The sequence below is a fragment of the Petromyzon marinus genome, chromosome 25 (assembly GCF_048934315.1).
Source record: "Petromyzon marinus isolate PM22_M1 ecotype Great Lakes invasive population chromosome 25, UKy_Petmar_22M1.pri1.0, whole genome shotgun sequence".
NCBI classification, from domain to species: Eukaryota; Metazoa; Chordata; class Hyperoartia; order Petromyzontiformes; family Petromyzontidae; genus Petromyzon; species Petromyzon marinus.
Genome location: NC_133691.1, coordinates 3,615,176 through 3,631,410, shown reverse-complemented (window position 1 = coordinate 3,631,410; position 16,235 = coordinate 3,615,176). Strand labels below are relative to the sequence as shown.

At 45.3% G+C, this 16,235-nt stretch overlaps 1 long non-coding RNA gene across 2 annotated transcripts in view; it reads left to right on the top strand.

Annotated features, from left to right (window-relative positions):
- Nucleotides 1-14,598, top strand: part of LOC142929129 (uncharacterized) — a 138,088-nt gene extending 123,490 nt beyond the window's left edge. For both annotated transcript variants that reach the window (XR_012945293.1, XR_012945294.1), the window contains exon 4: nt 14,304-14,598. This is a non-coding gene — a long non-coding RNA (uncharacterized LOC142929129). The remainder of the gene's footprint in view (nt 1-14,303) is intronic.
- Nucleotides 14,599-16,235: the final 1,637 nt, after the last annotated feature.

Sequence of the window (16,235 nt, the reverse complement as noted above, 5' to 3'; positions counted from 1 at the left end):
ACTCGATGCTGATGTTCGCCATGAGCCCGAATCAAACTGAGGTTAATGAGATCATAGTGTAGTGCATTTACCACTGCACTACCACCACTACTAATACCACCACTGCATACATAAAGACAGAGGCTAATTTAAGACAATTAATAATATTATTTAATGTCACTGTCGATGAGATGTTGAATAATAATAATGATATGTAATAATTATAATAATGGCATGTTCAGGGCAATTGGCCAAAGCTTCGATTTTCACTTTTAGGATTAACATTAACAATACAATATAAAAGGAACACGTATTATCATTATTATTATTCAAATTAAGCAGTCAACGCACTGCTGCATGCAATAACTGCATTTCAAACCCGCGATCCGTGCGTACACTCGTACATATTTAAACGGTTTTTTTTAGCAAACTGACAACATTAAAGATTGACAAATGGACCCCCGACGGGCTTCAACGATCCCTGTGCACCCACCAGGGCCCCCTTTTAGCCACTCAACCCCCCACCCCCCACTGCCGGAGTATTTTTTCGCGAATAGGTAACGTCACCCCTCCTGTGTGGCGAGGCATGCGGTTTGGTATGTCGTTTACAGGCGCTCTCTTTTAACACCGGGCGAGTGTTTGTTCAGGGTTTCGTGAAATGTGAAAGAAGTGCCCGTTCACCCGTGCTGCTTGGAGTGAGGGTGAAGGAGCGATGAATATAATCGGCGGTGGGTTGTTTCAGAGGGTGTTTTATACTTCCTGTGGAAAGGGGTGAGCAACATGCCGCATATTAGTACGATAAATCAAATCAGAATGCTGGCCATTGTGTTCTTTTATTTATTTTTAATAAGTTATCCTTGCTAGATGCGAGGTTTTTTTTGTTTTAAATGCTAAAGAAAGGAAAGGCTGTGTTTCTCCCTCCCCCTGCCCCACCCTCGAAATGAAATAAATAGCTTCAAGAATAACAGACCAAGTAAATTCCGAAAAATATTTTTCCAAAAGTTATGAGAATTCTGGGTACATCCATCACTGGAGAATTCATTCTCTCAAGCATCAAAGAGACCTGCAAAAGAAAGGGTATATGTTGTTATTTGAACAAGTTTTTATACAGAGCATTCGCATTAGCTTGCCGTGGATTTTTTTAGCAGTGAGACATAAATCCGATAATAGATTAAAAACAAAAAAAATAATGAATAAAATATGTGCGGGTTACGTTACATCTAAATAACACAACCCTGAAGGCACGCTCGCGAAGAGGATATTCTATAGATGTGATATAACAGTCATAAATCACAACACCACGTCCGCGCATTGGTACGGAAAAGGAGCAAAAAAAGAGTCAAGAGTTAAGGCAATCCATGCAGAGAATGCGGCGATATTAGAATGGGGAATTGAAAATTCAATATTCGGGTATTGTCCATAACGGAGTGCCGTCTGAAAATCATAACCCAATGCAATATTTTTTGCGAGGATGTACGGCGGCGGCAGGACGGTAATTTGGAAATGAACATTTGCGCTCGCTCCGTGCAGAATCGTCAAACGCGGAGGGACAGAGACGAGTGTAGGTGCAGGACTGCAGAGGCAGCGATTTGGGGACAATATCCGTACATAAAATGCATCGCTTTGTAAACTGTGTCTACCATTCTGCACAAGGATCCATTGATTTGCTCTCAGTTGTCTCTCACTCTGTCGTGCTTTGTACTGTGTTTGCAGTCCCGTAAGGAGACCGGTTCAATTCCTCATGATCCGGCGCTCATTTGCAAACAATGCACACAATGCCCGTATTCACGCATCCCAGAATCTCTCCTGCAGATTATATCCGTGACACTGCCAATTAGTTGAACAGCAGGGCTTCTGATCATAAGTTAATATAAAATCTATCTTGCCGTCGTTTTCCTGAGGTCAGTAAAATGCTCACGGTTAGATCAGCACCGTTTGGTTGGAAGCCAACAATGGCAGTTCCTTGAAACAAATGTTTCCCGTCATAAAAATGTGGAATTTCAAACAAATAATTCATACTCATCAATCTAATTAAGCATCGCAGATATTTTATTTGAACCTAAAGGAAAAAAACGGGGTGTAAGTGGTTCAATAATGTAATTGCTTCTTGCGCTCACGGCTGAATAATCAACTTTGCAAGGCTTGTGCATTTTGCCACCACTATCACCTGAAAATGACACAAAGCATTACAAATAGTGCACTGTCTGCACTGGTGGCCAGAATAATGCTGGCACACGACAGACTACTCTCGGCAACACTGTCATGGGATCGTTGACATCAAAACAAATGAGAAGGCAGCTTGCTGACCCCACCACGTTCCCACACTGCGTGTCACAGAGGCAAAGGTTAGGTACCTGTAATTGCTTGCTCGTGCCACGGCTTGTATGAAGACCGACACTCGATGGAGCTTTTAGAGAACCCCTCTAAAGGGTACTTCGGCCTACTGTTTCACGCTGCCGAGGCGTCTTGGAAGAGGAGAGCAAAGTCGCACTTGACCCCACCACGCCAGACGTGCCCAGTGGCCAGCTTCTGTGGGCCCTACTTTGCCACGTGGACAGAGGCAGGGGAATTTAACAAACCTGCCCTGTTGTTTCAACTGCCGCGCTTGGAGATCGAATCGGCGACCTCTGGATTGCAACGGTGCTTAACCATGAACAGAGGGGTCGAGGTTGAATTTGAACCAACGACCCGTGAATCCGGAGCCGTGTTCACCACGAGGCCACCCAGCTGACCTAAATTCAACTACAGATGATTTTGGTTTCCACCCCATGCTGTTTTTGCTGGTATATTTAGAACGATAATTACTTCCCAAGTTATGAAGTTCAATGCGGTGTCTGCCAAGAAATGGCTATAAAAGCACACGTGCGATTTGAATCACATTGTTGTTTTAACCAGAAGCAATTGAGGGGTGAAAAGAAGGGAGAAACTCCCCGAGGCCCTGTGCGCTCCCTCCCCCTCCACCCCCACCCACCTTGATTCTGCCTACAGCCGAGAGGTGCCAGCCGAGAGACACGCGGGGTTCCATCTAGCAGGGGTCCGTCTCGCAAAACAAAGATGACAGCGAGGTCGAGGGGTCCAAAGCCGCCCGGGCACCGTTGGCGCGTGAGCGCCCAGATAAATCAGCTGGCGTTACGGCGGTGGCAATAATCAAAGGGTTTCGGCTGTAAGAGGAGACGCGGCATCACAAACGCACGGGACGAGAGACCAAAGCGATTCTTTGGCATTCAATCACATCCGGGGAGTGGGTGAGGTGGTGGTGGTGGTGGTGGGGTGTGTTGGCTGCGCATGCTTGAGCAGGTAAAAGTTCATGTCAAGGGGAGGTTTTGAGGTGACGCAGTGGGGGCCACTTGCCAAATGTGGGAGAGGAGACATAACGGAATATATAGAGCAAAAAAATTATAGCCGGAGATAGAAGAAGAGGTTGGGGGAGACGGTGGGGTGGTGGCGGGGGGGGGAAGCGTGGAAATTTTGTGCAGTTACTGCCACGGAGACAAATTGCCAGCAAGGGAAGGGAATTGGGAAATCCAGCCGGCTATAACGGCCGATTACTAGCTAGGCGAGGCACCTTTCCGGGCAGCTGAGCGTGGAGACTCTCTCCCCCCGAGTACCCCCCCCACCCCCCTGCCTCCAATTCCAACAGAGGAAGCGCTGCGGCGGTGATGATGGCCGCGCTCCAAAAAGTCCGCAATGCATTTGCGATCACACAAAAGTCTTTCATTGGTAATGTTCGTTATTACTCAAGTAATTAAACGAATAAATGTCCGCGATAGCGCGTTTGCAGCGGTATATAAGTGCGGATTTAAATTTTAAAAAAAGCTCAACACCCGTCAATAATCGTTCCATTATAGGAAAAAAATGTATACAATAGGCGAACAGCTCTGTGCCATGGCCCTTCTTCATTGCACATAGATCATCCATGTGGGTATGAAGGGCCATGTTATTGATGGATGTGTTGTGTTATCACAGTGCATACACAGGATGGCATGTTCTATGGTCTGCTATATTTTCGTGTTGTGCTCGTTTTCTATTTATTGATTTGGTATTTCCCCCACCACCAATTTATTCCAATTGTGCAACCGGCGTCATAGTCATCTACATCATCTCCTGAGATGACGAATCCATTTGGAAATCTCCCAAAAGCACGGTGAGTGCCCCATGTGGCAGAGAAGGCCTGCGGGAGAGCTTTTCCACAAGGCTTCTCTGAAAAGCTCATTCAAGTTGCCTTGATTATAACGGGAGAGGGGGTTATGCCTTCTCGTGTAACTCCGCAATGAGATCGGCCGTTGCAAGAGAGTCGCGCCGGCGTTTTGTGGTTATAGTTCGTGCAATTTTTTTGCTATATTGAGTACAAAAGCTAAATGCATTGCGAAGGGCCTTCTTTTGTGCAGCAACGAGCGACTGGGCTGAAACCCCTCAACTTGGCACACTTGAGTACTCGGTTCAATCGCGCGTAGATGGAACTTGTAATTGACCCCAATGATCTCAGCGGCTTCCGCACTCTGACCTCTGAACCGCCCGGTCGCTAAAAAAAATGTATCTTCACTATGAGTGTTTTTTTTAAAGTACAACTGATAATGTTTATGAATATATAACACATTCTAACACTTCTCAAATAACGATCAGTCCCGCGCTGGCTATCGTTTATTTTATTTTGCTTTGTTTTCCTTTTATCATTTACTTATCCATCACCCACCCCTGCATCTCACCCCCTACCCCCCCCCCCCCCCCCACAAAGCCCTCGCCCCCCCCCCCCCTCCGGTGCCTCAAATGATTTCACAATTTGACATTTGCACGCCCTTTTGCGAAATTGCATGCATAGGCATACAAAGATCAATAGATCATGTTGTAATGATCTCGGTGCAGAAAATAACTTAGCGCATGGAGCGGAGCCGTGGCGCACACGTGCGCTGAATACGTTTACGACACGCGCGTGCCCGCCCGCCCGCCCGCCAGAGGCGCAAACGGAAGCTCGCGCAAGAAAAAAAATAAAACTCCGATTCTGTCGCAACGTCTCCGGTTGAGCGCAGTTGGCTACGTACGGGCCGCGGTAAGAGGTTGTCGCGCCCGTTCGTAGCCGTTGGCGGGCAGACGCTGCTCTCGAGCCTGTTTGGGTCCGCACGTTTTCGTGAGGTGCTTAGAAAGGGCACCCGCGCGTAATCGCGCCCAGGGCAGCTGCCCGCAAAGTTGACCGACAGAGAGACAAGACACAGACTTGCGTCTTCACTCATGTTGTTGTCGTTGTTGTTCTTGTTACGATTTCGGCGTGTTTGTTATTGTTACACATCTATACCCTCGAAAATCTATTTTTTTTGCAAAGGAGTGTTTGGCTGAGCCAACGCTATTGGAAATATCTCACCATCTGTGCCTCTTTCGAGTGTGTGATTTAATGTATTTGGGAGAACACGAGGCATTTCTGAAAAGTAATGTTCAAACAGGGAATTGGAAATGTAGCAAATCTCTCAGTGGTGTAAACTCGCAGCTAGAGGGGGTGGGGAATAAGAAAACAAAACAAAGCAAAAACATATAATTATGCGAAGATTCTCACAATAACACTATGGTGTAACATTGAACAAACTAAACATTAGCATCTACCTGGATCGTAAACAATATTTTCTTGTTAAATTTCCATATCCGTTTTAAATTTCTGCTCTACAGGCTCATGCGCGCTCATGAATTACCATGCTGCATCACCACATTTAATTCGAGGGGGGTTGAAGGTTTTAAACAGTGGAACCTCCATTTATGGAGAAAAAAACTCATATTCAACATCTTTACTATTTAATGGAAAAAAATACCCCCAATAATATATTACAAATGATCTATTGGAATCAGGTCATGAGACAAGGACATTGTTGATATGGAATTCTGCAGATAGCAGTGCATCATCCTGTGTTAGAGCACAAGCGACAAAGCAACTTAACAAGTCACTCCAATTAGCATTTTTTAGATCACAGAAACACAGCCGTTTTAATGCTATCTAAAGAGTATTTGTCACGTGCCAATGAAGCAAAATGATGAAATCTCGGATCCAAAACACAGTCAAAAATGTTAACGAAAACCTATACAAAAACATCACATCGTGGTTTTCTTCACACAGCCATTGTTAGACCAACACCACTAGGTAATTTTAATCACCGGTGCCTGAAACCCGGTGGGCATGGACCTCGACTCAACGCTCCTCCAACCCACTCAGCCACTTTGGCCACCTTGCGTCAGCGACCACGGCGCGCTCCGCGCACAGTTCACCCGGGGAGACCGGCGACTCAATGGGGTAGGGTCAAAGCCACCCCGCCGGCGGCTGTGACATTTTTTGAGCGTTGATGAATGTCCTCTTGCCACGTCCGAAATACCCGCGTTGGCCTGCGTCTTTTTGGCTCGGCGAGATTGTTTAATGAACGCAGCGTTGCCATTTGTGGGGCTCGTGATATAAATTGAGTACTCTGTCTTGCAACCCTGAATATTTGAATACACAACGGTATAGCGCCAGCGGGGTAGTGGTAGTGCAGCGGTTAATACGCGGCGCTACGAACCTGGCAATAATGGGTTATATTTTTGGACTTCGGCTAACATCAGTGTTGAGTGATACACGAACCAGTCCTGGGCTCTCCCTTCATCGACCCACATAAACCTGCATTGTGGAGTACAATCAAACAACCCCCCCTCCCCCCCCCCCATTGCTGACAGGATGGCCTTCGTCCTGCAGGAGATTGACACAGGGGCTCTGAAAATTATTGTTCATTATTAAAAGAGAAAAACTTAAACAAATGCATTGCTGGATTATTTATTTAAGTGTCGTATGAGCAACACCATACATAAACCGAGCACCTAAATGCAGACAGTTGCAGATATTCTCCATAGCACATTTTCTTTATCCCAGTGAGTGTTGATGAAAACCCCCAGGCATCTTCTGTATTATGTCCAGATAGCGTTTGATGGGGAGCCAAGGGCATGACCACATCACACCCAATAGCATAGCATCTGTACGGCGTGGGAGGCCGGGGGTGGGGGGGGTGGGCGATGGCGGGATTGTAAACAACAGAGGAGGGAGGCTATGTTCTTTTTTGGACGGAGTCCCACAAACTGAAACGAAGCCATTGCTTAAACCACTCGGCCTATCGCTCCGCCGTCCTTCCCTTCAACCCCCATCATGGAGGAGAGCCCACAAACAAGTTCCCCGGAGGGCCTTGGCGTCTCCCCGGCCATCCAGGCGCTCGATCCTGCGTGGGCCGAGTCTCCAAACGTAGCTCGGGAAGTAGCCGTTGCAATTAGAGGCGGCTTGACCACGTGCGCCATGCGGTGCAGATGTTTTGAGCGTTAGAATCGTCTCGCAGATGGCGTTCGTGGGAGAGGCGCGCGCTCGCTCGCTATAATTGGCGGGGAAAAGATGCGATCGCGTTTGTGCTCGGGGGCCTCGCCATTAAAGCAACAATCAACAAAAAGAGAGCAGAAAAATAAAATGAAAAGAGGGAGCTAAATGACCTGCAGAAGATTTCCCGTCTGTTCGGATGGGAAAGTTTTCCGCTGAACGCCGTATAATGCGGCTTTAAAGTTGGGTGCCCACGCAAAGTGCATTGCTCTCATCGGTACATTGCACGTTTAACTCTGCTCCCGACAAAATGCATTTGCAGGCTCGTTATACTCCCAAAAGGAAGACCGTCTTATATCCTGTGAACGGTGGCACGCTCGAAGTCGGGTGGGGAGGTTGCAGAGAAAATCCTGCGACCTTTGAACCGACGCATTGCCCGATGGGAAAGCTTTGGGTTGAAGTCAAAGGGAAGAAGGTAGATCAGGAGCGAGCGTACTGACGCAGGTTGGTAACTTACAGCCACTGTGGCATGCAAAGGGTTAAGATTATAAAAATGGGCAAAATATAAAATGCAGATGTAGTATGAAAAACATTCAAACATTAAAATGCGATATTGTCTGTAATGCTATTCTGTACAATACTATTAGAGCAGTGACTAAATATCCCCTGGAATGATGATAGTGCAGCAAAATACTTTGTTTAAATCTGTTTCTTAATGGACTTTTCTGTTTGTTTTTCATTAAAAAAGAGACCTGAAATAGAACTTGACAGATGCTTTCACTTTTGACCATGAATGAACAAGTAATGCTACACGTAGGCACAGACTTTGGAAATTATCTATTGAAGACTCCACTACTGGTGTGGCAATGTACATAATGCAAAAATACCTTGCATATGCATGCACCGATGCCTAATGAAAATGCTCTGTAAATGGGAAGAAAACTAACTTTTCTGTTGCTCATAATAATTATAAAATGTCTTCGTGATTTAATTCGTTTGTTTCATGGTAGCTGTACATCTTTATTTAGGGGTTTCGTGTGATAATTTTTCTTTCACACTTATTTTGGTACATTTCAAATGAGACTATATTGTGAGACACCAAGGTGTACATTATAGTATTTAGATTTTGTATATATGTAACAAAAACAAGACTTTAGAATGAAGGTGCTCTTCACTGTGATGAAAACAGCCATTTTCCAGCATAAATCCCCGTAATAATAGCCATTCGGGATCTTTGAGATGTTAAAAAAAACACAATAGGACCCATCATAGGGGGCCTGCATAATTTCACAGTGTACATTTCAAAATTACCGAATCAGCCCTAAACGTGCCAAATACATTTGGGTCTCGGAAGCTAAGCAGGGTTTTGAGCCAGACTAGGACTTGGATAGTTGACCATCAGGGCTGGTCCCAGGTGTCAGAGGCATGAGGCTGTGAGCTGTGGCCAGGAGATGGCCAAACGGAGTTCCCCACCCCATCCCACAAGTGGTGGATTTTTGGGGGGTTTTCCAGTCTCCTCCCACATTTCCAAATATGTACTCATTCATATAATTCGTGAACGCGTTTCAATCTAGATCCCCGCTGCCAAAGAGTCTTGAGACTCGGTGAGGTTTTCCCGAGGACACTATTGCAATGACGATTACGAATTGTGGGTAACTATTAATATGTTTTTAATTACTATATTGTTATCATAAGCTACATCACAGTGTGCCCTGTGTAACGGGCGGCCTTAGAAGAGACCTCTTGGCCAACTACTGACAGGAAGGGACCCCGTGCCATCGGCCCAGCTGAGACTTTTGTGATGTTCTTTTGAGGACGAGAATTGGACTCGGCCCAGCTTTCTTGGGTTTGTTAGCATTAGCACGAAGGTCAATTTGCTTAACTTACGGTTCATTAGCTTAGTTAAGCATTAATTGCGGGCAACAGCCACGTCAATTGCGGCTGCGGGGTTCTCGGCGTTAGCCATCGTGAGCGAAACATTGAGCTGAGCCGCGGGCGCACACACTCGCACGCACGCACACACGCACACACACAACCACTGCGACATTGTCCTGCGTCGTATGGGCGTGTTGCTGCTGAAGCTACAACTCACAAATGAACCCCAGCGGCGTGTATTGGCACGCCCAACAGTTTCAAAAGACTGTGGACGCCATGCCAAATTGGGTTTCGCCGTCTTGTTGAAACAAATCAAATGAACAGCTCCAGGTGGAATTGGCACCGCTTGTATTGTGGTTCTAACCAGATGTATAACTCCACAACACGGAGGGGTGGTTTAACCCTTTCTGTACCGGACCTGTGCCGTGATGTTCAAGAACAGAAGTCGGCAACCTGCGTTTCCAGCGCCCCATGCGGCTCTTTAAAGACCGCTCCGTGACGTCATTCCCCAACGTGAATTGCGGCTCTTTAAAAATTGAGTTTTTTTTATTGATTTCGAAAAAAATGGCTCTTCTTGCGATGTTGGTTGACGAGCCCTGTTCAAGAACAGCTCACGGACGAACGCATGCTATTTTGATTTTGTAATTTTGTATTTCGAAGAATAAGACGTGAGTAACACGAAGTAAAAGCTCTAACGATGGACGTCGAGTGAGTTTCGGTTGTGAATGTGCTTAAAAAAAAATCAGTAAAAGTCGTTAATGTGCGATGGTTTTCATTCTCCGTTTAAGAGCACGTGTGAATTCCACTTTGGCTGTAGTTGGCTAAACATATATCCACAGAGTATGCTCGATAACATAATACTTGCACGTTAATGAGATTAGTGAAGTAGAAGTAATTAAACTCTGTGCAATTAGTTACTGCGATGATGTTAAGAGGCAATTTTTACTTAAAGATCATTCAGGCCATCTATTAACAAACGTTGCAATTATAACAAGAACGAACTAATTCTCCGATAATCTCATGCTTGTCCTTGAATTAAATTTAGGAAAATTCGTTACAATGAATGTTGCATAAATCGATAGACAGTGTTCATTATTTAAAATCCAAGGTACGTGGGATTTGGGGCGATGCCATTGTGTCATGGTCAGCACGCGGGACTTGCAATCCCGAGTTCACGGCTTTCCCTCTCCCTGCCTGACATTTGAAACAACGGGCAACTTCCCTCGCCTTTGTCCACCTGGCAGCAAAACACAGGGCACACCGCAGTCGATTGACAGATCGCATGTGGTGGGGTAAGGTGTGGCTACTCCCATCTCTTCCAAATATTCTCTAGAGCTCTCTCTAATAGATGCCCTTCCGCCAGAAGTGACGAGACCACGTTATCTTATTTGGTTCTTTCGGTAAAGTCACGTAGAATGAGAATAAAATAATAAATTGATAAAATAAAATAACACAATAATATTCTCACGACGTTTCGGCCACAACACAAGCGGCCTTCATCAGGTGAAGGGACGAGACTGTCTGGTAGGACAGCGCTGTCCTTATTTTATTTTATCAATTTATTATTTTATTCTCATTCTACGTGACTTTACCGAAAGAACCAAAGAAGATGAATCATTGCAGTCACGAAAGCTTTACATCGAAATGAGACCACGTTAGTTGCGGTGCCTGCACCTTTAGCGGGCGGGTCAGGCTGGCGCTGTGGTGATGCTCGTTTCTCGCAACAGGAATGACTCCTGACTCGGGCACCTTTTTGCGTCCAGTTTTGTACGTTCTCCCGCTGTCCTGCATGGGTTTCCCATAGGTTTTCTAGTTTCCTCCTAGAGCTAAAAATAAAAATGTAATTGGTATTGGTCAAACATCTCTTTGCTGAAAAAAATACCTGAAAATTACGCAATTGAGATAACACGTAGCAACAACAACAACACGTCTTTTGAGACTCAGACTTTCATGCGTAGACAATCATAGTATGACAAAAAAAATTACGTTGGATTTGTATGTTGCCCTCTGAATGTCGTCACAATACCTTGTGAATAATAGTATTGTCGTTAGTATTGTTAATAGTATCGTTATTTTCAGGACATTTTTCATTTGCTTAGAAACTATGTCATAGATAACAAAGTTAATCTGCATGTCTATGAGCAAATCTACTCAGTTGGCAGTAAATGTGTTTAACATCCCAAATGCAAATGCACTAATGAAAGCAGACAAAGAAACCTGGATCTATCGATCCTGTAAGTAGACCATTGGATGTGGGGGTCATGACCAAATTCTGAGAATTAACGGAAATTCATTCATTCCCTAGATTTCCCATTGCCGGGGGCTTTAATGACCCATTTAGTCCATGAGCTCATCCCAGATATTTCATTTGTCGGTGCCACCAGATGTGGTATAAGTTTAGTGGCTCTGCTGCCGCTGTATGGTCAATGACAGTGAATTGTACAAAAAAAACTATTTGAGTAGCGTTGATCATCAAATAACTATATTTTCATTAATATTAGCCATATAAATAGGTCTGTATAGCGAAAGTATTGTTACTTTAGATCAGAGGTGGTCAACTGGTGTCTCCAGAGGCACATGTGGCTCTTTAATCCACCCACACGTGGCTCTATCGAAGAACATACCACTACAGTAGTAATGAATAATGAATGAATGAAAGTTGTATGATATAATATTACATACACACTTGGCTCTTCGCAGAATACATGGGTACGTTGTGGCTCTTGGTCTGTTACAGGTTGGCGACCCCTGCTTTCGATGGTACCGATTTCTGCTCTGGCCCATGAACGAAACTATTTGCTAAATCGAGATGGGTGATATCTCATCCAATGAATGCTTGATAGACAGGTGACACTCCACAATATCTCCATGTGACAACTTGATTTTATTGGCTATTTCGGGTGGTGCAGGGTAACAGTTCAAGCATGACATCATACCTACACGGACTGATCGAAAATCAACTGATTACGTATCAACATATGTTTATAAGCACGTGGAATATATATGCACATATATTTTTGTTTCAACTAAATTATTATTTATAATGTCAGATTTAATTATTATAAACACACACACAAAATATGACGTCGCCTACATTTGACTACATAAACAGTAAGAAAAGACTCTGATAATCGTGTGTCGTTGAACGAAAATGGGGCAAGGCAATTAAGTAAAATATACCGCTCCACAATTGGAACAATCAGGTAACGTGTTTACTTTCGCTCGTACACTTTCCATCATTCTACAACTTCATATCGAGCTCTCACAACCCAGCCCACCGCTCCATCTCCTCTCCACGCTTATTGTTTGGCCTCAGAATTCCTGGTCGGTATTTCCAACTCGTCTGCTACCGACTGACAACGGTGCTCAGTCTCGATGCTGCCCGCCCCACCACCACTCGATCCAGGCCACCATGTCCTTGGTGCTGATTGCACACCCAACACGCACACGCCCCGGGTAGATATTAAACCCCTGGCACATTCATCCACAACCCAGGGGCTCGGCACCTCGTCGGCATTCCCTCCCCCCCCCACCCCCGTTCGCAAACACCCCACGGGGGCCCTGTGTTGTTTGTCTGTAGTTCCCGCAGGATCACTCGCGTCTCCGTCGCGAGATGTAATCAATTCCTCCAGCATCGTGTGAAAATGTACCAACTCGCTCGTTTTATGTCCCGCGTAACTGCGGACCAACGCCGGGGCGGGCGGGCGGGCGGGGGGGGTGAATCGTTAATATTACACGCGCGTGCACAGTGTGGGACTAATGCAAGCAAATTACTTAATGCGTTCAGCAACGCAAAATCTAAGACTGACGGTTGCATCTAACTACTCTTGCATGCTTGCCCTTTGCTTTCATTGTTTTGCAATAGATCTTCCACCACGGCGGTGCACTGAACGGACGAATGGAGTTTCAGGATCAGAGAAAGGCCGAAGGCGTTTGTTTGGCATGTCAGATTTCATATCGAGATGTCTCAGCAGTAGGGCTGATCCAGCGCAAAGATGTGTTTTATTATCTACACAATGGCAATGATTCTACGCTTGGCAGCGCGATACAGGAAAAGTGCCTTTGCACGAACGATAGCATCAACTTATAACACTTATTTCGCGGCGAATGAGGGGGGGGGGGGGCACTAGGAATAGATTTACATCTGTGCACCCCTTTGTCGAGGCCATTATAACAGCACGCCGAATGCACGTTGGCTCTTAACGTCGAAGCACACCCCGCGTTAATCTCACACGGTTTCCCACTGCGCGAAGCTTCCTCGCTACCGCAGTGGCTTCCGCAAGCAATCCCACGCGTGCCAGGGCCGTTGCCTCGGGGGTGGGGGGGGGGGCTAAGCCACCCTGCTGAAGGTTCCCCCTCCACCACCACCCCACCCCCTCCCCCCCTCATACATTATTACCGTCTCGTCAAGTCATGGTGATGGGGGTAATACAGTACTGCAATAATGATGATGGTGGTAATAATAGTGATGATGGTGGTGGTGCTGGTGGTAATAATCATGGTGATGATGGTGGTAATGATGATGTATGTTGAACTTCTTTCGCACCATACGTAGCCAACCGCGCTTTTCGGAGGTGTGGATAGTAATGATGATGGCAGGGGTAATGCTCATCGTTGTGATGATGGTGGTGGTAATATTTTTGGTGATGGTGATGATGCTGGTGATGATGATGATGGCGGTGGTAATGATCACAGTTACGATTATGCCGATGATGATACCGATGATGGTTATAATAATAGTTATACGTATGATGATGGTGGTGGGAATGATATTTGATGAAGGTGATAACAACGATAATGATATTCTTGGTTCTTTCGGTAATTCACGTAGAAGGGAAACAATAAAATAATAAAAATATAAAACAATAAAATTATCATGACGTTTCGACTGCAACACAAGCAATCATCATCAGGTGTGAAAACCACAGCATGAAAATTTGAATTTATTTTATTTTATTATTTTATTGTTTTCCTTCTACGTTACTTTACCGAAAGAACCAAGAATATGAATCCCTGCAGTCACGAAAGCTTTAAATCAAAACGATAATGATGATGGTATTAGTGATTGTGACTGTTGTGCTCCCCACGACCCTGAGTTTGTGTGTGCCCCCCCCCATCTCTCTGAATCATGTTTGCCCTGCAGGGTTGGCAGGTGCAGAATCGCTCGTCGGTCTACATCGCACACACACGCCGTCGACAAGAGCCGGGTGTTTCGGTTCAAAAAATGGCACGTGAAATAAAGCGGAACCGTAAGCGATAATTATTTGGAAGCCCATACAACAATAAAACAAACCTGTTACAGTCAAAAATATTTGTCAACAAATTTGAAAACAAAAAAACGCGTTAGACGGGGACTAAGATTATGGACAGGGTTTTGTTGTTGTTGTTGTTGTGTGAGGATCTCAAACGCATGACAAGCAATAAATGTACAATTCCTGCCTGGCTCTCCACCTTTCTTTGAATCGTTTCTCGGGGCCAATATTTCTCCAAGTGTTTACTGGAAATATGATGCAAATCTGGGCTCCATTACGCAAAGTCCAGAAGGATTGAAAAGAAAATGCCTCTGGGAGCCCACATTTATTATATATATAGTGTGTGTGTGCGCGCGCCCGCACTAACATTTGCACTTACACGCCATCTTAAAGGAACCCACAGCATACGTTATGACATTATTTTAATTGCTTTCAATTGAATTCGCAATGAGTCAAAAAACAAGAAGAGCCATAAGGACACGCCTACTCCCCTGGGGTTGGATTAAAGCTCAATAGACACCTTTTATACTCATTGGCTTAAACTCGGTGATTTGTGGGAAGACGGAAACGTGCTTTCAACATTTGACACATTGTACCACTATGGCCAGCTATAAAAAGCATTGGTCAAAGCGAATGCCACCGCCAACCCCTTCCGTCTCTACACATATACCACACCTCCAATTAGCACTATTGGCTACGTACGGTGCGAAAGAAGTTCAACAAACATACAGCACTTGCCGATTAGCACTAATGGCTACGTACGGTGCAAAAGAAGTTCAACAAACGTACAGCGCCTCCGATTAGCACGGTTGGCTATGTACGGCGTAAAAGAAGTTCGACATACGTTCAAACAAAAAAGCAATGTTTCATGCATCAGCCCACGGGCTTTCTGGAACAATGCGATCGAGCAACGAGTAGACCCTCGACCGGATTTAACCTTCTGGGCCTCATCAGGAGAATCAGCCTGGTTCATTAAATATGTTTGGATTACCAGATGTAATTGGAAAGAGTTCTCCATATAAACGAGATAACTCCATTATGTCTGTCCACATATATTGAAAATATATAGCTTTAGTCCTTCAGCCTTTAGGCTTCCCAGACTAAACTTATCAAACGGTATTTTTTGAAGCAAGCTATTAAAATCTGGACTGTTTTCTGCATTAAAGTGTGGAATGGGTTGGACAAAAGATCGCGATGCATTTAAATTGGGGGAGCGTCGAACTCTCTCCAACAAAGTGGGTAAAACTTAGTGGCAAGGCAGCTCTGCATGGCAACTACGCGACCTGCACAGATAACCTTTTGCAGTTATCTTCAGCTCAACTACCCCCACTATCCACGGCTGGCGCAGCTAATTTGGGCCGTAACTTCAGCACGCAAGAGCTGGGCACTTTATTAGCGGTGCTGTGATGCCTCAGCATCGCTCTCTAAGGAAACACTCCCAGCCGCATTGCAGTCGGCAGAAATTCGATTTAAAACCTGTAAACGCTGGACTTGGGAGCGAGCGAACCAACATCCTCCGAGCCCACCTTAAGGACTTTTTCACTGAAGGTGCTTGAGGCACTGTGGGACTTATCATATCGGAGTGAACCTGATGCGCCAAAATTAAAAGCCCCTACGTGTTGACCGAAGAAGTAATGAAATAACAATACGCCCGGTGTTCACCCCTGCTTACGAATCCGCGGTCTGCTTGCAGAATGAGCCGCGGTCTGTACAGGATGAATGGACTGGGTGGTTAACTGTCCATCATAACCTTGCGTGACCGCAGTGGTGATGTTAGCCCATTGGGGAGCCCAAGCAGGAATTCTCTTTGGATGACCAAACCA